Source organism: Hypanus sabinus, chromosome 7 (genome assembly GCF_030144855.1).
Source record: "Hypanus sabinus isolate sHypSab1 chromosome 7, sHypSab1.hap1, whole genome shotgun sequence".
In the NCBI taxonomy this organism is placed as follows: Eukaryota; Metazoa; Chordata; class Chondrichthyes; order Myliobatiformes; family Dasyatidae; genus Hypanus; species Hypanus sabinus.
This window is the reverse complement of record NC_082712.1, coordinates 66,134,191-66,155,646: the sequence shown is the minus strand read 5'-3', so window position 1 is coordinate 66,155,646 and position 21,456 is coordinate 66,134,191.

The following is a 21,456-nucleotide window of genomic DNA, read 5'->3' as shown; positions in this document are numbered from 1 at the left end:
CATATTCCTGGTCCCTAAACCCTAAACTGACCCCTAACTCCCCTCTCTGCCTCCAAAGCCATCACTAAAATCTTAAAAAAAACAACTATATTTGAGCTACGACTCAAAGGAGATCACAGCTGGACACCATCTTGACAACACTGGAAAGATGATATTGATTGCATTAAAACTGCATGAGTCTCAAAGCCCAGAAAATCCCATCATTCTGGAATAATAGCTATTTTGTTATCATTATACATTAATAATTTGCATGTTATGGTTATATAGTAGAAGATATTTAAGTATTGTTGCAAAATAACTTTGATGTCCTTTTTCTTGTAGTGACAGAACCAACCATCATTTAATGAAATGCCTGGAAGTCCTTTGCGGGAGATGCATTCATATTTCTTCTGTTGTTTCATTTTTCACTCACAACCGTCTTATTTATTAATCAGTAAGAGCAAAATGGACCACAAGCCTAATGGTTCTACTTAGTTTGTATGCTCTAAAGTCATCTCCATCTCTATGTACGTACATCAGAAAGACATCAATCTCAACATAGGCAGAAATCCAAAAATCAGTCAGATAAATCATAGTGTCCAATCCAATTCCTCTTTACCTCTTAATTCTGTTGGTACCCAAGCAGTCAGAGCCTTGAACATATTCAATGCCTTAGCGTGCACAACACCACTCATCCCCTCCCATTTCACCACCCATGGAAAATATTCTAAAGATCCACAAAACACAAGCTCAGCTCATTTTCCCTTGCTCTGCCCAAGTCTTTATTCCAGATCCATGCACCTGAAGTTTTAAAATCCAAAATTCATTAGCCATTGCTACATTTTCCTTTCCAAGGCGTCAAGAGCTTTTAAGGCTGAAGTGCCACTGATGGTTAGCAGAGTTCGAAGTTCACAGTTTGAACTTTGTTCACCCTCAGTGAATCTTCAGCTTTAAATGCAGGAACTAAATTCAAAAGTGCTTCTTTGACGTACAATATGACTCATACAACACAAAATACTCAATGTATACAAAGGATTCTGGTTAATTGGGCTGTTGGTTAATCAGAACAGCAATTTATCTGGGACAACTCTTAAACAAAAATTAATTGAGAAAGTAGCCAAGTTTCCTTTCATTTATTTGAAACCTTATGCCACTTAATTGGGACAGGAAACTGTTGCCGAACAGTTTCTAACCAGCATCAGATGTGTGGACTTGCGTGACCGTTAAACATTGAAACGGTGCTGAGATCAAACAGATTTTAAATAGTGTCAGTTGTGTGCGCTTGTATTAAAAAGGCAGTGATTTTTGTCACTGGCAGTTGGCGAGAAATAAGCAATAAGACAAGTCAGAACTGTTTTGCTCACTGCGGTTTCAAGCATTCAAGCTTGGAAGTGACAAACATGGCCAGGAGTGAAAATGAAATTACTTTATCACCTCAACAAGTTATGAACTATGAAGAAATTGAAGGTATCGACAATCACCTTGAATATTCCAATGAAAATGAAGTCTTGGGGAATGTAATTGTTGAAAACTACAAGAAAGCAGTCCATTATTACACTGTGCATCTGTATGGATTTTGTTTATTTACAGTCAATCAAAAGAACACAACAGCGAAGTTCCTCCATCAATAACTATTGATAATGTACAAATTTCTTCTGCATCCCATTTAAATACAGCACAAAAGGTACTGTTCCTGATGCATCTAATTAATAGGAATCCATTGTATTTGACTCAAGAATACTTAGTAACAAAAGAATCCCTTTAAACACCTTCAATCAGTCCGCCACATATGAATGGCAACTGGGTTCAAAGTTCAAAGTAAATTTATTATTGTTGAATGCATATATTACTATATACTACTTTAAGATGGATTTTTCTGCAGGGATTTACATGAAAAGGAAATATCATGGAGTTTTACTACAAACTGTATGTAACATGCTGGGAAAGGTTTCACTGCTAATGTAGAAACGGTGTTTGGGTTATGGTGACAGATAATGGGTGTTTTGGAATATGAGCTGTTCATTGAGGAGAGTGTGTTTTTGCATTGTGTGCCTGATACTGGTGTGAGCTAGCTCCTTTGTTCAGCGGGAGATGAAGAGAGAAAACGTTGGAGAGAACTGGCTGTAGGAGTTTCACGGTGGGGGAACATGACTCGATGGAGCAAGGTGCCGGGGTCTACTGAGGATCAGTTAATATGTGTGACTTTTGGAAGAGTTGAGCTCCAACTTGTGCATGTTTGACTGTTTAATCATAATGGGACCTTTTTGGTTATTTTTCTTTTTCTTTACTAACCTTTTAATTAAGTTTCATAAATATAATTCTTTCAATCATGTGTCTGTTATTTCTTGGCATTGAGTTGTAACAAGGTAGCAAATTACAGAACATCCTCACATACCGGGATTTGGGGTGGGACAGCCATCGCAGTCTCATGGGTCTGTAGAGATGGAGGTGTATTCCCTCGATTTCTGCAGCAAAGGAAACCAGGTAGTTTCATTGGGAGGGGCTCATCTAGGATCAATTTCATTGGATGCTGTTTGATTGTCTTGAACACTGATCCAGTGGTTTGTGTATTTAAGCTTGTGTTAAACTATTGTCTGGTAAAATGATTACGATAGTGGTTATGGACACTGTAAGAGATGAGCGGTGGGGCGAGTACACGGGGTTACTGGTAAGAAATGCATGTATATTGAGTGGCATAGACATTCGTAGCCCCAATGAATTGTTAATTAGGACTTTAAGAACTGTAAAAGCATTAGGAACAGTTACAAACATGGAGCAGAGGGTTGACAAACAGCTGCGTAATGTCTTTGTTTCAGTTCAAACTAGCACTGACGTAACAGCAGAGAACTGTCTGGTACTATTGTGACCCTGGGAGGGGAGGTGGCTGTGAGCTGTCCATATCTTCTGAGGGAGGGGGTGCCGAATTGGAATCTGAGTTTCCCAAAGCTGGGGCGGAGACTTTAAAGACAAGTTGCTCTCAGTTCTATGGAGCGAAGGGAAGGAGTGGTCTGATGTGGAAGGACTAGTGAGTCCTCCAGCGAGGGGTGAGCATTCTGAGTTGGTAGCGGCCCTTACCTCCCTGGCAAATAAAAGGCAAAGTGGCCAGATTCAAGTCTCAGTACATTCTAGGGAATATTAGCCACCCACGAAGGGGAAGAGGAGTAAGAGACTTAGGCAGAGAAGACCTCTCAGATGCTGGAGGAGAGGCAGTGCTTTGATGACATAAAAGACAGTGATTGGTAGAGAGCTTGAGGGGGCCAGCTGCTGATGTAGTGAGATCCTTAAAGACACAGGACCACTTTGCTACTTCTGCGGGCTACATACAAGCTCTAGAAAATATTTTTAGTGCAACAGGAAGCCCAATGGAGCTAATGACAGGGTTTCAGAAACATGTTTCAGGAGAAGGGGGAAGAACTTTCCACCTACATTTTTTGGTTAGAGAGGCAACTAAGTTGCTTATGGCATTGGGAGGCCATTCAAATGGCTGAGGTAAATCAGAGTAGAATGGACTAACTGGCGAAAGGTGCTCAGTCACAGGACATGATTGCACGGGGTCTCCAAATGTCTCGCAAGACGCACCACCCTCCCTGGTTAGTCAAGCTGATTGGAGAAGAAACAGAGGAGGAGAATGTGATCGAGGTGCGGGGGGTCTCCGTCAGCAGGGGACAGTCCTCAGTAGTAACCTCCTTGGCTGAAGTGACCACTGATAGCCCACCCTGGAGAGTAGTAAAGGAGTTCATGGCAGAGTTTAGGACTGAGATGTCTCGGTTGTTATTGGTGGGTGTGGCCTCCTGATACAATAAAGCCAACAGGGAGTCAGACACCCTGAAAGGTTAGACTAAGCAGAGGGCTGCCAGTGAACAGGGTCTTGCAAGAAGGGGAGTGACTGGTCTTGTCTGCTGTAACTGAGGGCAAGAGGGACACCAGGTGGGAGTGTGGAGGCTGGGAAAGCCTTTGGAGAGTGACCCCCCAGGTACCTAAGTGGAGAGAGATCTCAGGAAACTCAGAAAAGACCCAGTGAGGGAATGGCCTGATGTTTCAGGGGGAACACATTCCTAGCAATATATCTAGGAACACACAAAAGCAAAAACCCTATTTGTAAAGGCTTCATAGGGCCAAGTTCCAGTGTATCGCTACAGATTGAGGGTATATATGACAGAACCATACTTGACACAGGGTCTCAGGTTACTCTGCTGTATCGATCCTTTAACTACTGGTATTTGATGCATTTACCATTGACGCCACTCAGTGCATTAGAGATCCGGGGTCTTAGTACGGATGACTACCCGTACGATGGTTACTTGTTGAAGCTGGAGTTTTTGGAGGCAGATATGGGAGTAACTGAGATCCTTGATGCATTAGAGTTGGTTTGCCCGGACTCAGTTGAGAAGGGCGAAGCTTCATTTCTTGTGGGGACCAACACTCCAATTGTGAGGAGGACAGTGCAGCCTTGAAGGAGAAAGTTGGAGAGAGTTCTCTGAAAACATTGTCCGTTCACCCCAGGTTCCGAGCTGCATTTAAGGAAGTGCATGGCCTCACTGGGCTGGATGATGAGCAGTGGACCCAGTCCAACCAATTCTGTTACAGCATGGGTGAGTAGCTAGAGTGAATGGAAACCACAAATTTCCCAGAATGCCTGATCTCAAGGCCCTCTTGGTGGATGCTCCGGAGGACTACAAGGAGGAGTCATGCTTACTTGCTGGGGTACTGGTGAGACTCGAATAGCAGAAGCCATTGGTTGTACAGATAAATAGGAGGACAGTGATTGTCTGGAACACTTCAGAGAGGGAGCTCACCCTCAGGCGAGGGATGCCACTGACACATCTCTTTCAGGTGACGGTAATGTCTCGTGTCCCTGTGAGACCAGCTGGAGAGAAGCTCTCTCTGAAAAAGGGAAAATTGACTCCCAAGTCATTTAACTTTGGGGACTCCCCAGTACTTGAAGGCTGGAAGAGGAGGTTGATGGAGAAGGTGTTGATAGCCGGCAGACAGACTGGCCTGTGTCGCACCAGGGTAACAGAGTGTGGCGCCTATACCCTTGGTGAGCTAGGTCACTGCCATTTACACTGGGGTTGGACTTCGTGCTTTGTATGAAGGGGTGACAAATCATCTCAATGTCATGAGGATATGGCTAATTTTGGTGAGAGTAGAGTGTCACACCCTGGGAAAGGTTTCACTGCTAATGTAATAGTCTTTCTGTAGAAGCAGTGTTTGGGTTATGGTTTGAAATAACGGGTGCTTTAAAATGTGAGCCGTCCAATGAGGAGAGTGTGTTTTTGCATTGCGTGCCTGACACTGGTGTGAGCTGGCTCCTTTGTTCAGCAAGAGATGAAGAAAGAAAACGTTGTAGAGAACTGGCTGTAGGAGTCTCACGGTGGGGAACGTGACTCGATGGAGCAAGGTGCCGGGGTCTACTGAGGATCAGTTAATATGTGTGACTTTTGGAAGAGTTTAGTTCCAACTTGTGCATGTTTGACTGTTTAATCATAATGGGCCTTCTTTGTTTTTTTTATTTTCTTTTCTTTACTAACCTTTTAGATAAGATTCATAAATTTAATTCCATTAATCATATGCAGTGTGCTTTCTGTTATTCCTTGGCACTGAGTTGTGACAGGATAGCAAATCACACAGCATCTACACAAACTGGGGTTTGAAGTGGGGGAGCTGTCTCAATCTCTCAGGGTTGGTGAGACTGGAGTGTGCATTCCCTGGACGTACACAACCAAGGAAACCAGATGGTTTCATGTGCATACGTAAACAGACCAGGACTGCCAAACGACCAGTGTGATAAACAAGACCAACTGTGCAATAATAATAATATTGAAAAACTGAATTGTAATGTCCCTGGTGTGAGTCTGTACGTTGTAGAAGCAGTTCAGAGTATTTTTTGATGGTGGATGCTGCTTTCCTGTGACGGTGCTGCATGTTAACGTGTACTGTGATGGTCTGGGCTAAATCTACTACTTCCAGCAGCCTTTCTTGTTCCTGGGCATTGGTGTTTCTATACCAGGCCATAACGCAATCAGCTGGGTTATTGTCCACTCTGCATCTACAGAAGTCTGTCACGACTTTTGGTGACATGTTAAAGCCACAACAACACTTAAGAATTTAAAGGCATTGTTATGCCTTCTTTGTGATGACACTAATGTGATGGTCAGAAGGTAGGCCCTCTGATATAGTAACAGTAAAGAAATTAAAGCTACTAACCCTCCCCACCTTCATTCCGCTAATGAGGAGAATATCGATGTCAGAAATATTACACAAACATCATCAGTTCTAGTTGAAATAAAGTAACCATAAGTAGACAGAATAAACAATATTGAATTGAATTATATGTCATTTTCTACAAGATCAAGGCCCAAGAAGCAAGTTTTAGCATTCAAATATTGTGTATCCACATGATTGTGTTCTTGCTCTTTACTGTAATTGAAGATTCTGGATTCACACACATAAACATTCTGAATATCCATACATTTACTATAAATTAGATAAATTATTCTCAAGAGATCTGCAGACGTAACTGAGAATGGGTTATCATGAGTAGTGCACATTTCAGGTCCAAACCAAAATCAATAGTTACAAACAAGAGGAAATCTGCAGATTCTGGAAAACCAAGCAGCACACACAAGATGCTGAAGGAACTCAGAAGGCTAGGCAGCATCTATGGAAAGAGTAGAGATGATGTTTCAGGCTGAGACCCTTCATCAGAACTGGAATAAAAAGATGAGGAGTCAGAGTAAGAAAGTAAGTGGAGGGGAGGAAGAAAGGGTGATAGGTGAAACCAGGAAGGGGAGGGGCAAGGGGTGAGTTAAAGAGCTGGGAAGCTGGTTGGAGATACAGGGCTAGAGAAGGGAAAATCTGATAGGAGAGGACTGAAGACTATCAAAGAAAGAAAAGGAGGAGGAGCACTAGAGGAAGGTGATAGGTAGATAAGGAGATAGGCTGAGAGAGGGAAATGAGAATGAAGAATGTTAAAGGAGAAGGAGCATGCGCATTACCAGAGGTTCAGAAATCAATGTTCATATCATCAGGTTTGAGGGTACCCATAAGGTGGTGCTCCTCCAGCTGAGAGTGGCCTCATCTCGGCAGTGGAGGAGGCCATGGACAGACATGATGGAATGGAATTGGGCAGTGAAATTAAAATGGGTGACCATTGAGAGATACAGCTTTTTCTGGCAGGCAGAGAATAGGTGCTTGGCAAAGCCGTCTCCCAATCTACGCTGGCTCTCACAATATACAGGAGGCCACACAGGGAGCACCGGATACAGTAGATGACCCCAACAGACTCACAGGTGAAGTGTCAGCTCACTTGGAAGGCTTGTTTAGGGCCCTGAATGGTCATGAGGGAATAGATGTAGGGATAGGTGTAGCACTTATTCTGCATGCAAGGGTAAGTGCCAGGAGCGAGATCAGTGGGGAGGGAGTTGCGTAGGGAGCAATCCCTGCGGAAAACAGAAACTGGGGAGCGGGGGCAGTGAGCGGGACAATGTGTTTGGTGGTAGGATCCCTTTGGAGATGGTAGAAGTTACAGAGAATTATATACTGGATGTGGAGGCTGGTGTGGTGGTAGATAACAGCAAAAGGAACCCTATCCCTGGTCGGGTGTGGGAGGATGGGATGAAAGCAGATGTGCACAAAATGGAAGAGATGTGGTTGGGGGCAGCATTGATTATGGAGGAAAAGAAGTCCCTTTTTTTTAAAGAAGGAAGACATCTTATTAGTTCTGTAATGAAAAGGCTCATCTTGGGAGTGGGTGCAGCAGAGATGGATGAAATGGGAGAAGGGGATGGCATTTTTACAAGGAACAGTGTGGGAAGAGGTATAGTCCAGGTCAATAGTTCAGGCCAAATCAATAATTCACTGCTTCTGCACAATCCATTCAGTTGGTAAATATTATTACACATCCCTGAGTAGTATGTAAGAATATGGAGTGAATGAGGGAAAACATTTATAAAAATCAAGTTTATAGGTCAAGGCAGAGTTAAGCTGGAACCTGAGAGTCAGAAAAGATCTGAGGTTTGATCAATTTAAGTCCTGGGCTGATTTGGAAAGGTTGGGCACGGTCCGAATTGAAGCAGTGACGTCCAGGCCCAGGAGTCTATAGAAGCCACAGACTCCAGGTCCAAAAATGAGGGTCGACTTAATGTTTAGACAGTTTAAGCACTGGGCCAGATTGAAAAGTCAGGGTGTAGTGAGGACAGGCCAATTCAGCTCACTGCTCTGCAACATTTACTCAGCTCTGCACTGAACTGAAGCTGCAGACTAAACCTTCAGTTCTGAACATTATTTGCTTCCTTTTATTGTTTTGCACAATTTGTTTTTTTCTCTGGGTGTTTGATAGTGTTTCTTTTCAATGAGTTCTTTTGAGTTTTTGATAATAAACATGCCTTGAACATAAATTTTCTCACAAGGCTACTTAAGACATAAATCTTTTGAATGCTGATATAAATGTTATTAATTAAGCTCTCCCAAAGAGCCAACACAGAACTGATGGACCCAATGGACTCTTCCTGTGTTGCTTTCCATGGTGTTCCTGGATTCTCTTCCACCTGTTCAATTTCTTCTTGTCTGTGGCCTGTTGATTCTTTTGTTGTCCCAGATACTTCTGCATGCCACCCCCCCCACCCCCGCATAATTTGTCAAGGCCTGCTTTCTGCTGGACCAAATTTAATGGTTGCACACTGGCTATTACGCTGGCTGAAAAGCTTCCTCTTCACGTATACAGATGCAAGCCACTGGCCATGGCATTAGCATTTATGTACTACTTCTTGCCAAAATAATCCGTATTGGTAGGATCAACTTTCACGTGTGTCCTAAAGACATCCAGTACCATTTTGCTGTTTCCTCATTTTATCCCACATTGTTTCATTTAAATGATTCTTTGAGGTTACAGCACTAAGTTACTTGAGCTGACCATAACAAAAACAAATCTATAATCTTTGGACTTGTGCAAGCCCTTGCTAACCATTGAATGTACCACTTGCTGTTGTTGTTCCTTTTTGTGCCTTGTGGTGCATCGAGTGGCATTTTTTCCCATTTCCTTAGCATTTGCCTCTTTTTTTTTTAATGAGGCCAAATTGCTAGCCCAGTCCTCAACCCAGCACAGATAGAAAGTGTGCCAGGAGTTGAGACCATTTGCCTCAAAGTCCGATGCTGATGTAACTATACCACAATGCACAACTTGAATACATATGCTTTTCTAAACATGTAATACCTTTTCAAAGTAATTTTCTTCACACCTGCAGCTGAATGGAACTAGGTGGATCTCCCTTTCATGGAGCCTATTCATGTTTAAAAAAGTAAATGTTATCCTTCTCCACTATTTAATATTCAATAGGAATATGTAAACAGACCACATAGGGAATGTTACACTGCTGGAGGTACCTTCCCTCAGGTCAGATGTTAAACTATGGCTTCCCTGAATGGCTTTCCTTAAGAGAGCAGAAATATTATTTTACCAATGTGTTAAACATTTTTTTTTTCATTTTACAACCCACATTCCCACAGTTTGATTACTTGGTCAAAATCAGATTTCTGTTTCTAGTTTGTTTGTCAAAACTTAGCTGCTGATTTTACTATTTTACAATGTGATTACATTTCAAAAAAATATCATCATCTAGAACAGGGATTCCCAGCCCTTTTTTTATCCCATGGTGCAAGGGATCCATGGACCCCAGGCTGGCAACCACTGGTCTAGAAGAAGCTTGGAGAGGTCTGTGATTATGAAAGAAAATATATAAATGCAAATTTGTCTTTTTAACAATTCTATGGTATTGCCTGAAGAAGCAGGAAGTATATTTGGCACAAGCTCGAAGTAACGTTATGCTTGCAGTAAAATTATAATAGGATGTGAATGTAAGACATCAGGACAAATCAATGAGGAATCAAATGTTTTTTAAAGCTAGATAGAAGCACAAATGTAAACTGATCAAGAGGTGAAATAGTAATTTTCTTGTAGGTTGAAGCTGATTAAGTACTGTTATGAATGTGCCACAACTCTGAGGGGCCGAAGGGTACGAAGTCCTTTTTGAGATTTGCAAGATCGCTATTAATTCGGGTCTGGGACCCTGGAAATGAGAGAGAATCCACAAGGTTTGGAAAGTGTCCTGGCCTCAGCGAAACAAAACCGTCGATAACGGCTATTGTCTCTTGGAGACGGAATTGTGTATTGAGTACTGTACTATTCATTGAAGCCCCTCAGGGGACAACCAGAGTGGGCTGGTTGAGGGATTGCATCATCCCAACCTGATTCACATCTGAGACCCTGTGAGTAAGGATAAAAGAGGGTCTGGGGAACAACCCCTTTAGACGCACCAGGAGAAATGTTAGAAATCCCGTGACAGCATTTAATAGCGACAGCCGATGAGGGGGCTCGTGTGCATCCTTCCCTTGCCTGGGTTTGGCGGGCTCACCACGGAAGAACGGCTTAGCTAAAGGAGAGGCCACAAGTGAACAGCCACACCAACGAGACTCTGACGGATCGAAATCCTAAAAGGAATCTGCAAGTTTTTCTCCAAATCTCTCTCTCTCTCTCCAACCATTGCAAACCCAGCAGTCCCCAAAGGCTGCAGCCTGCATGAACTGAATGACTTTTATATTTCCATCAGACAATACATTATCCCCTAGACAACGATAGAACTTATTTCTTATTGATTATTATTATACCTGCACTTTTAGATTTAGTATTGATGATGTATATTATCTGTATATTTGGATTGATATTACTTTTGTGTATTTTTACTAATAAATACTGTTAAAAATCGTATCATCAGACTTCAACGGACCTCTCTATCTTTGCTGGTAAGTGACCCAGTTACGGGGTTGGTAATAGTACAAACTAAAGTAAAGGTGGAAGAGAAATAGAGCTGTCCTTGGTACCATGACTATTGAAAGCCAGGTTCCAAACGAAAAACAAGTAACACAATAATAAAAAGAAAATCAATAAACTTGAAGGCAATAAAAGTTTTAAAGAAATTACTATTCTGATGTGTGAAAGGACATCACAAACATATTGATTGCTACTGATGATATATTTGCTGACATTGACTGTTGAAAATCTCCTTTTGATGAAGTGGATCACCAAAAGCTAAAATGGAAATCGGAATAATCTCAGGAATACTGCATCTGTGCGTAAACCAAAGGGACAAGAATAGGGCAGAGCATTAGAGCAGAGGGCGGCTGGGAACATAGTGTATCTTTCTCAGCTGTGCAATTGTATTAATTCATGTTCTTCCACCCTGCTATTCATGACAAATTTTATTCCATTGACTTTAATGGCATTTGGTTTCAGAAATGACTGACAGCATCAAGAACTAAGGAGCAAGTATCTATTTCCCATCAGAGAAAGAAATAACTATACAGGATTCAATTTGTCTCTAAGGTAAAGAGAATGTTTACATATGTTGCACATATGGACTTCCAGAAGGCTTTTGACGTCTCCCACAAGAAACAGGTGAAATCGAAACTAGCAGAACTGAAGGAAAATGTTAGCTTGGTTATGAAATTGGTTGGGGACAGGAAGCTCCCTCAGCCTGCTATGCACTAGTCCTACACCAAACTGCCCTCCAGAACTGAGGAAATATTCTGCCTTGTTCGGGTATCTTGGTCGCATTAGCCATTACCCGCCATTATCAGGCTTGTGTGATCAGGTAGGTTTTTTTGAAGCTGTTCTTGAAATCCCAGAAATAATGGGATTAGATCAATACCACTTTCTGAAGTCAGAGGATTAAAGCAGTGAAGCTTGTTCCATCAAATATTGGGGTTCTTCACTCCAAAATTACATTGATCCCACCGTAGTTATTCTACAGACGGTGTAAAGGGTCCAGTCAGGAACCTGCTCACTCAGCTAACCCTTGGCTTTTTAATGGGGTGTGCTCACAACTCTGTAAATATTTGTGCCAGTACAATTACAACTCCTTATCCTCATCTAGTACAATGATGTTTATTTTCACTGGAGACATTTTCATTATACTGCATCTACAGTATACCTGATAAACAACAGTATCAAGGAATGAGCTATCAACTCATTTGAGTGTGGTGATATTCTGACTGCAAGTCTATGGCAAATGATGTGGTTCCCAATGTCATCTACACTCATTGGCTAAATAACCTACTTCAGGACACAAGAAGTCTAAATTGGCATCAGAGATTTATCAGTGATGTCCATGTGGAAATACTCATGAATTGAGTGAAGGATGGCACTGAACAATCTGAGCTCATTTTAATATTCCAAGTAGCTAGCTGCTAGTAGTTTCATATTCAGAATGAATCCAGGCTACAGAATTAAATGTGATACTAAATAATCCAAGAGCAGTAGTGATGAGTTTTTTCACTTTATTCTGTCATTTGTGATATTCATTGACTGTAACCAATGCAAAATTCAAGGCCAGCACATTACAAACTGCCACATTGCCTTTCTTCTGTCTGCTAGATCAAGGATTCCAATGTTTTTTGGATACAAGTAATTTTCAGTTTGCATTTTACTGGCAGAATTTAAATACCTCTCACTCATAATCTAGGATTCGGGGGATCAATTCTACCACATTGTACACCCAATATGTTTTGCTAATCATCATCATGAAATAATGGTTGTCTGTTGTCTGTCTCTCCAATGTAGAAGTTGTTCTTTTTATTTAAATTTCTATCACATCGAGCTAAACAGCATGAAACAAACCATTAGAACCAAGAAATCAAAGGTAGAGTTAATTCTCCACATGAACTTGTTAGGGTCCGGTCCAGAGCCCACCTTCCGGGTCTTGGTCTGGTCCGCGGACTCTGGACTCCGGGCCTTGCAGCCAGCCCTCCTGTCACCTGGAGCCATTGGATCATCTTGGCTTAAGGAGGTACACCTGTTGCCTATTAGGGGCAGCTGTTTGTAAGGGGCTTGGGGACTGAGCCTAGTTGGGGGGGGGTTGTTTTGCTCTGAATCCTGCTCTGTCTAGGTTTGTCTTGTTTTCCTGCTTCCCTTGTGTATGCTGGTCCTGCTGTTCTGCCATATTTGCCTTGTCTGTGCTGTCATGCTGTCTGCTTGCTTCTCCCTATTTACTGGTGTATCCTGGTTGTCCTTCTACTCACCCTGGACCCAGCTCCCTTCTGTTCCCTTGCCTCTGTTGGGTAAGCTAGGCTGTTGCTGTTACCCCCTTGGGTGGTTCTGTCCCTTCCTGTCCCTTGCCCCAGTTGGGTAAGCTGGACTGTTTCTGTTACCCTATGGGTGGTTCTGTCCCTTCCTACCCCTCACTTCTGATGGGTTGTGCCCTGCACCTGCCCAGGTGTTCTGTGTCTTGCCCAGGCCTCTGTTCCTGCCTGGGAGGTGGCCCTGCCCAGGAGTTATGTGCCTGCCCCAGGGGGATCCTCCTACCCTGCCTGAACTCTGGGATCCTCCTGCCTCACTGGTCCTCTGGGATCCAGCCCTGCCTGCATTACCTGTTGCATGCCATGGCATCCCCATCCTGTCCTACCCCTAGTACTTCAGTGCCTGTATCCTGCATTTGAGTCCATTCCATGTCTACTCATGACAGAACCTCCTCTCACTCTCTTATAACTGACCCTACCTTGTCCTTCTTTCTCCTTCAGAGGCTTATCCAGCTGCCACTTCAAAGCTTTATTCAGCATTGCTTTCTGGGTTATGAAATGAAGGCATTTATGTAAACTACACAATCTCTCTCCACTTATGCAGAGACAGAATAAAGCATGTGTAATTAGAAAAAATCCAGAAAGTTTTTGATGAGAACAGGCTGTTTGGCCCGACTAAGTTTGCCAAATTCCCATTCACATAGTGTGTTGCAGTAACTCACTTTTAGATTTGAACGTCTTGAAGCTATGACTTTCAACTACATAACTAGGTAGTTTGTTCCATGTGTCCACAACTCATGGTGTAAGGAAATACTTCCTGATGTTTATCTGAAATCTCCCCTTAACCAGTCTCCACCTATGGCCCCACTTTCTTGATGATGGATTAATTTTGAAGTAGTAGCTGGCAGCCACCTCATTTATACCATTAATGATTTTGAACACTTCCATTATTTTTCCTTTCATTCTACATCTACTTGGGCTATAAAAAGATTTTATTCTTTCAGTCTTTCTTCACAGCTCATACCCTGCAGACCTGGAATGAGTCTCGTCACCCTTCTCTGGACTCTCCAGTGCATTCATATCCCTCATACAATATGGAAACCAAAATTGCACAGTGTTCAGGGTGTGGCCTTGCAACTGCATTATACAGCTTAAGGAGAACACCTCTAGACTTGAGCTCCACTGAGTGCATTATATAGCCCAACATTCTCTTCTAATCATCTCTCTGCATTGTCTAGATGTTGGTCATGATGAGTCTACCAGGATTCCCAAATCCTTCTCATAGAGTGCACATCCTAACTGAAGACCCCCTGTTGTATATTTATATCTAATATTTCTGCTTCCTTAATGTAATACTTTACATTTACTTACATTAAATTTCATCTGCCATTTTTCTGTCCACATCTAGATTTTGTTTAGATCTAACTATTGATTTGTCTGCTTGAATGTTATAATCCTGTCTCCCTAATTTTATGTCATTGGCAAACTTCACTAGTTTATTTGTTATCCAAATCATTAATGAAAATTAAAAACAGCAGTGGCCCCTAAACTGGTCTCTGTGGAACCCTAATTTCAACATCTTCTGGGTGTGAAAATGATCCTCTCACCATAAAATGTTGTTCTCAGCTTTTGAGCCAATTCTGCATCCATTCACACTCCTGACCCTGAATCCTTACCACCTGATTTGATTATTTGGTTATTAACCTCTCATGGGGTACTTTGTCAAAAGCTTTCTGAGAGTCCAAATAAATCGTATCAATTGCTCTATTGTTAACATAAATGTTAGTTGCCTGTTCATAGAACTCCAGCATTTTAGTAAAATATGATTTCCCCTTTCTAAATCTATGCTAGCTTTCTGCTAACATTTGTTCTTATCAGCTGCTTTTCCATCTCTATCTTTATTATTGTTCCATTATCTTGCCTGCGATATACGTTAAGATTACTGGTCTAAAGTACTAGAATCAGTGCAGTCTCCCTTGTATACCAGGACACCATTAGGCCACTTCCAGTCCTTGGGGATCTCACCAGTCTTCAATGACTTCATTAAATTCCAGGTTCACGACCTGCAGGTAGCCATTGGTCAACTTTTGAAAGGAAGAAGCCAGAGTCGCTTCGGAGAAACAGTTGCTCCTACTTCCGAGCCAGTACATCTTCCAACCCTGGAGAGATTAGATGGTAACCCGGGCTCTTGCAGCAGATTCCTCATTCAATGCTCATTATTATTTGAACTTCAGCCATCCTGGTTCTCTTCAGAGAATGGAAAAATCTTCATTATTCCCCTGACTGGAAGAGCCCAGACCTGGGCCTCCATGCAGTGGGAATGTAGATCAGAGTTCTACGCGGATATGGAGGAGTTCATGCCTGCTATGAGGAAGGTGTTTCATTACCCCGCCAAAACCAGCTAAGCCTCAGACTACCTGATGAAGATTCAATGGGAGGGGAATGGTCAGTGGCTGATTACACGACTGAACTTCAGACCTTGACCAGGAGTGTGGTTGGAATGGGAAAGCCTTGTCCACCCTATACTGCCATGGACTCCGAGATGAACTGAAGGATACCCTCACCTTGGGAGAGCCAACAGAGAACTTATAGGTTCTCATCGACCAGTCTATCTGTTCGATAATTGTCTGGCAGCTTCAGGAGGTTGAAGAGAGCTGGACAAAGCCTGGTTTCTATGCATCACAGTTCCACTCTCCTGTTGACTACACAAGATTCAGTCGAACCCATGCAGGCCAGTTGCACTAGACTCTCTGCTGATGAGAGGTCCTGGCGTCAGAGTCAAGGTCTCTGCTTTTACTACGGGGAAGCAGGTCATCTGCGGGCTGAATATGGGAAGCTGCAGTCTAATAGGGAACTGCTAACACCACCCAGTGTCAGGAGGACTGCAACAGTTGGAGCCAATACTCCCAATCACATGAATTCTGGTTTTATGCTGAAGGTGGAGTTCACCTAAGGCAAGAACTTGAGGCAGATGATGGGATTCATGGACACGAGGGCAGTGAGTAAATTTCTGGGTATAGAAACTGCCCATCAGTTCAGTATACTGCTTCAAGAGTTGAGCCAGTCCTAGCCAACAACCGTCTTGGACAGCTGACTGCTAGATTCCGGCCAGATCCTGCAACAGACTGTGGAATTGCAGATGAAGGTAGGGGATCATGTGGAAGATATTAGTTTCTATATTACTGACTCTCCACTCATACCCCTGATCCTCAGGTACCATTGATTATCCCAACATAACTCATCCGTGGACTGGAGCGTGGGGAGAATCTTTGCCTGGTCCAGTCAGTGTAAGAGGCTTTGTTTATGGCATGGTGTTCCAACGCCCAGATTCCTTAGTGACCAATGAACTATAAGGAGGCAGGCTTCAGAGGTAGAGAACCTGAGACCTTCTCGAAACCTAGTCCAATCCTCAAGAACAGACAAGCAGGTTCTAGCTTAGAGACAGTGCAAGTCCCAACACAGTCTAGTCAGAATCCCATAGAAAACAGAGAGAGGGAATTTCTAGGTCAGGAGATGAAGGGAACCAGCTCCCATGTCTCAAGGAAGCTGAAAGACTCCTTTACATCTATTCCTGGGGATGCAAGAAACCTCTGTAATGCCTTGCTGTCCTTGCCTGTGGATATAGATGGGGAGTTGGACTCAGATTTGGCCATTGTTTCCATGGATGAACTTCATGAGCTCAGAGAGAGGACTCTGAAGCCCATTGAATCATCCCAGTCATCAAACAAGTCCTTGAAGAAAGGTCCAGAGGAGATAGCAAAACCCAAACTGGCTGAAATCCCCTCTGCTTACAAGGACCTAGAGTAGGTCTTCAGCAAGGGAAAGGCTTCAAGGCTTCTGTCACACTGACCCTACAACTGTGCCATAGACCTGCTGCCGGGTACTTGTCCTCTACAGGGCTGTTTGTACATGCCCTTAGGCCTACAGGGAAGCTCAATGGAGAGTATATAAAGGGAAGTCTTGCAACAGGGTTCATTTGGCCATCCACCTCACCCGCCAGTGTGAATTTTTTTCATACAAAAATAAAATAGGAGCCTGCAGCCATGCGTTGGTTACTGGGGATTAAACTGCATAATGGGCAAGAATTTCTACCCCCTCCTCTTATGAATATGGCTTGCGAGAAGCTCCAAGTGGAGAGGGTATTCATAAATTTAGACCCCCAGAATGCCTACAATCTGGTCCATATCAGAAGGGTGATGAATGGAAGATGGCATTCAATGCACTGACACATGACACTGACACTATGTTTGACAAACCTTATTGAATTTTTTGAAGAAGTTACGAGGAATGTTGACGAGAGTAAGGCAGTGGATGTAGTCTATATGGACTTCAGCAAAGCCTTTGACAAAGTTCCACATGGAAGGTTAGTTAAGAAGGTTCAGTCGTTAGGTATTAATGCTGGAGTAATAAAATGGATTCAACAGTGGCTAGATGGGAGATGCCAGAGAGCAGTGGTGGATAATTGTTTATCGGGATGGAGGCCGGTGACTAGCGGGGTGCCTCAGGGATCTGTTTTGGGCCCAATGTTGTTTGTAATATACATAAATGATCTGGATGATGGGGTGGTAAATTGGATTAGTAAGTATGCCGATGATACTAAGGTAGGAGGTGTTGTGGATAATGAGGTGGATTTTCAAAGCTTGCATGGAGATTTATGCCAGTTAGAAGAATGGGCTGAACGTTGGCAGATGGAGTTTAATGCTGAGAAGTGTGAGGTTCTACATTTTGGCAGGAATAATCCAAATAGAACATACAGAGTAAATGGTAGGGCATTGAGGAATGCAGAGGAACAGAGAGATCTAGGAATAACTGTGCATAGTTCCCTGAAAGTGGAGTCTCATGTAGATAGGGTGGTGAAGAGGGCTTTTGGAACGCTGGCCTTTATAAAACAAGGCATTGAGTACAGAAGTTGGGATGTAATTCTAAAGTTATACAAGGCATTGGTAAGGCCAAATTTGGAATATTGTGTGCAGTTCTGGTCACCAAATTATAGGAAAGATATCAATAAATTAGAGAGAGTGCAGAAACGATTTACTAGGATGTTACCTGGGTTTCAGCAATTAAGTTACAGAGAAAGGTTGAACAAGTTAGGTCTCTATTCATTGGAGCGTAGAAGGTTGAGGGGGGATTTAATCGAGGTATTTAAAATTTTGAGAGGGATAGATAGAGTTGACGTGAACAGGCTGTTTCCATTGAGAGTAGGGGAGATTCAAACTAGAGGACATGATTTGAGAGTTAGGGGGCAGAAGTTTAAGGGAAACACGAGGGGGTATTTCTTTACTCAAAGAGTGATAGCTGTGTGGAATGAGCTTCCTGTAGAAGTAGTAGAGGCCAGTTCAGTTGTGTCATTTAAGTTAAAATTGGATAGGTATATGGACAGGAAAGGAGTGGAGGGTTATGGGCTGAGTGCGGGTAGGTGGGACTAGGTGAGATTAAGGGTTCGGCACGGACTAGGAGGGCCAAGATGGCCTGTTTCCGTGCTGTGATTTTTATATGGTTATATGACTATGAGTACCAGGTTATGCCTTTCGGCCTTATGAATGCCCCAGCCACCTTCCAAGCCTTTATAAACAGCGTGCTCCAGGATACTCTTCATTAGTATGCCTTTGTCTACTTGGATGATATCCTAATCTTCTCAAAGTCCATGGAGGAGCATGTTACTTTTGTCAGGCACATTTTAAAGAGTCTACTAAACCATTGACTACATGTCAAGTTTCATGTGATGATGGCTTCAGTTTTGGGTTTCATCATCTTTAATGGCAATCTCAAAATAGACCCTAATAAGATCCAGGCAGTCAGAGACTGACCATCACCGTCCAATATCAAACAGCTCCAACAATTCCTGGGGTTTGCTAACTTCTACTGGAAGTTCATTGGGAATTTCAACTCAGTGGCAGCTCCGCTGACATTCCCAACAAAGAAATCCACGGGCCTGTTTGTCAGGACTACTGAAGTGGAGACTGCTTTTAAAGAGTTTAAACAGCAGTTTATTACAGCTTCCATTTTGGTTCTCCTAATGCACACCTTCCCTTTGTTGTGGAGGTGGATGCCTCAGACATCAGAATAGGTGCGCCCTTGTCTCAACGATCACCTTCAGAGAATAATCTGCACCCACTTGCATTCTTCTCCAGGTAGCTTTTCCAGCAGAGAGGAACTATGACATCGGGAATCAGGAGTGTCTTGTGTTGAAGTTAGCTTTGGAGGATTAGCTTCACTAGCTGGAGGGGTCCAAGAATCCATTCATTGTTTGGACTGACCATAAAATACAGGCATTTATTCAGAAGGCCAAGAGGCTGAATTGCAGACAGGCCAGGCAGTCTTTGGTTTTTGACCAGTTTAATTTAATCCTTACCTATTGATTAGGGTCTAAGAACCAAAAGCCCAATGCCCTGTCCCACCTGTTTAATGAGCCAGAAGGAGAGGAGCAGCCTACCACCATTTTGCCCCAGCTCAGGGTAGTAGTGCCAATTTGTTAAGAAAACGACAATCTTGTCCACAAGGCCCAAGTGCAAGGGAAGATTCCTGAGAACAGTCCTCCAGGTTGGCTGTTCATCCCAAGTTCTTTCCAGTCCCAGGTATTGCAATGGGGGCATTTGTCAAGAATGACCATACACCCAGGGAAAGCCAGGACACTCGAGTTTATAAAGAGAAGGAATTTGTGGCCCAGAATGACTTGAGAAATTTGGCTGTACACGCAGGTATGCAAGGTGTGCGCCTGGAATAAAGAGCCCCATACTCGACCTTGAGGGCTTCTCTACCCTCTACCTGTTCCAGAAGGACGTTGAGAACACTTCTCCTTGGACTTTGTCACGGGTCTTCTGCCATCCAAGGGGAAGTTGGTCATCATGGTAGTTCTTGATCAGTTTACAAAAGCCTGCTAGTTCATTGCTCCGGAGAAGCTACATTACACGGTGGGAATAGCCAAGATTGTCCTGGACCAGGTCTTCTGTGTCGACAAATTCCCAGTGGACATTGTCTCAGATCATGGTCCACAATTCTCATCACATTCCTGGAAGACTTCCTGTAAACTGATAATGGCAAAAGCAAGCCTTTCCTCCAGGTTTCACCTGCAGTCCAATGGCCAGACCAAGAGGACCAACCAAGACTTAGAATGTACCCTGAGATGCCTGGCCTTGGAAAGACCTGATGACTGGTGTGACCATTTGTTCTGGGCATGAGATCGGCCACAACACTTTACAGCATTCAGCACATGGGATCTTGTCCAATGCTGCAAAGAAAAATGGATGAAGAAAAGAATAATTTTGCTAGGCTCTACCCAGAAAGTAAAGACCAAGGCAAACCGAAGGAGAAAAGTGGAACCTCCATTACAGCCTGGGCAACAGGTCTAATTGTCCACTCATGATTTGCTTTTTGTGTGGAATTAAAAAGTTGGTGCCCAAGTTCATTGCTCCCTTTTAAAATCCTGAGGAAAGTAAATCTGGTGGCTAAAGAGGTGCATTTTCCAAAAATCCCTGCTGTTGGTTCCAGTAGGCTTTCCAGGTCTAAGGAGAATTTCTGAAATAATTTGCTAGATGGGAACAGTGCCCTTTATGCTTCAATTGAAGATATACAAGACATTTGGAATAGACAAGATGATGCTGCTATCAAAGCTTGCTACATAACTCAGATACTAAGGAACTCAACAATTCAGATTGCGATCCTTTACAATGCTAATTAGTTGGCTCTTTGAAGTACTAATGATGAGGCTGAATCACCTATCACGTAACCCATTCCACAATGCCTGCTACTCCAACATAATCCAGCAGGATTCCAAGATACACCCATTGAAAAATGGGTACATGATGATAATATATGGCTTTGGGATCCTAGCATATGTAGAAAGGGTATCTATAGGGTCTTCCAATCCCCAATAGCTCTGGCTGTAAACTGTGACAGTGAACCATCTCCATCTGTTTCTTCCACTTGTTCCTCCAGATCTTATGTTATAAGCAGTATTGGGGCCCCTTAGGGGACTGTATTGCCTCCCTTCCTGTTTACCCTGTCTACCTCAGATTTTAGATACAACAATGAGTCATGTCATCTGGAGGAATTCTCCAGCTCAGCAATAGTTGGGTGTATAAAGGGAGACAAGAGGATAAATACAGGGCCTTATTGAAGGACTTTGTCAAATGGTGCAAGCTGAATCATCTGCAGCTTAACATTAGTAAGACAAAGGAGATGATGATGGACTTCAGGAAGACTAAGCCTGTATTGCTCCCTGTTACTATTGATGGTGAGGACCTGAGTGGTACCCACACAGAGGCTGTGTACAGGAAGGGCCAGAGTCACCTCTTCTTCCTGACGAGACTGAGGCCAATTGAAATAGGCAGGCCTCTCCTTCACATGTTCTACCAGTCTGTTGTTGCCAGTACCATCTTCTATTCAGTGGTGTGCTGGGGCAATGGC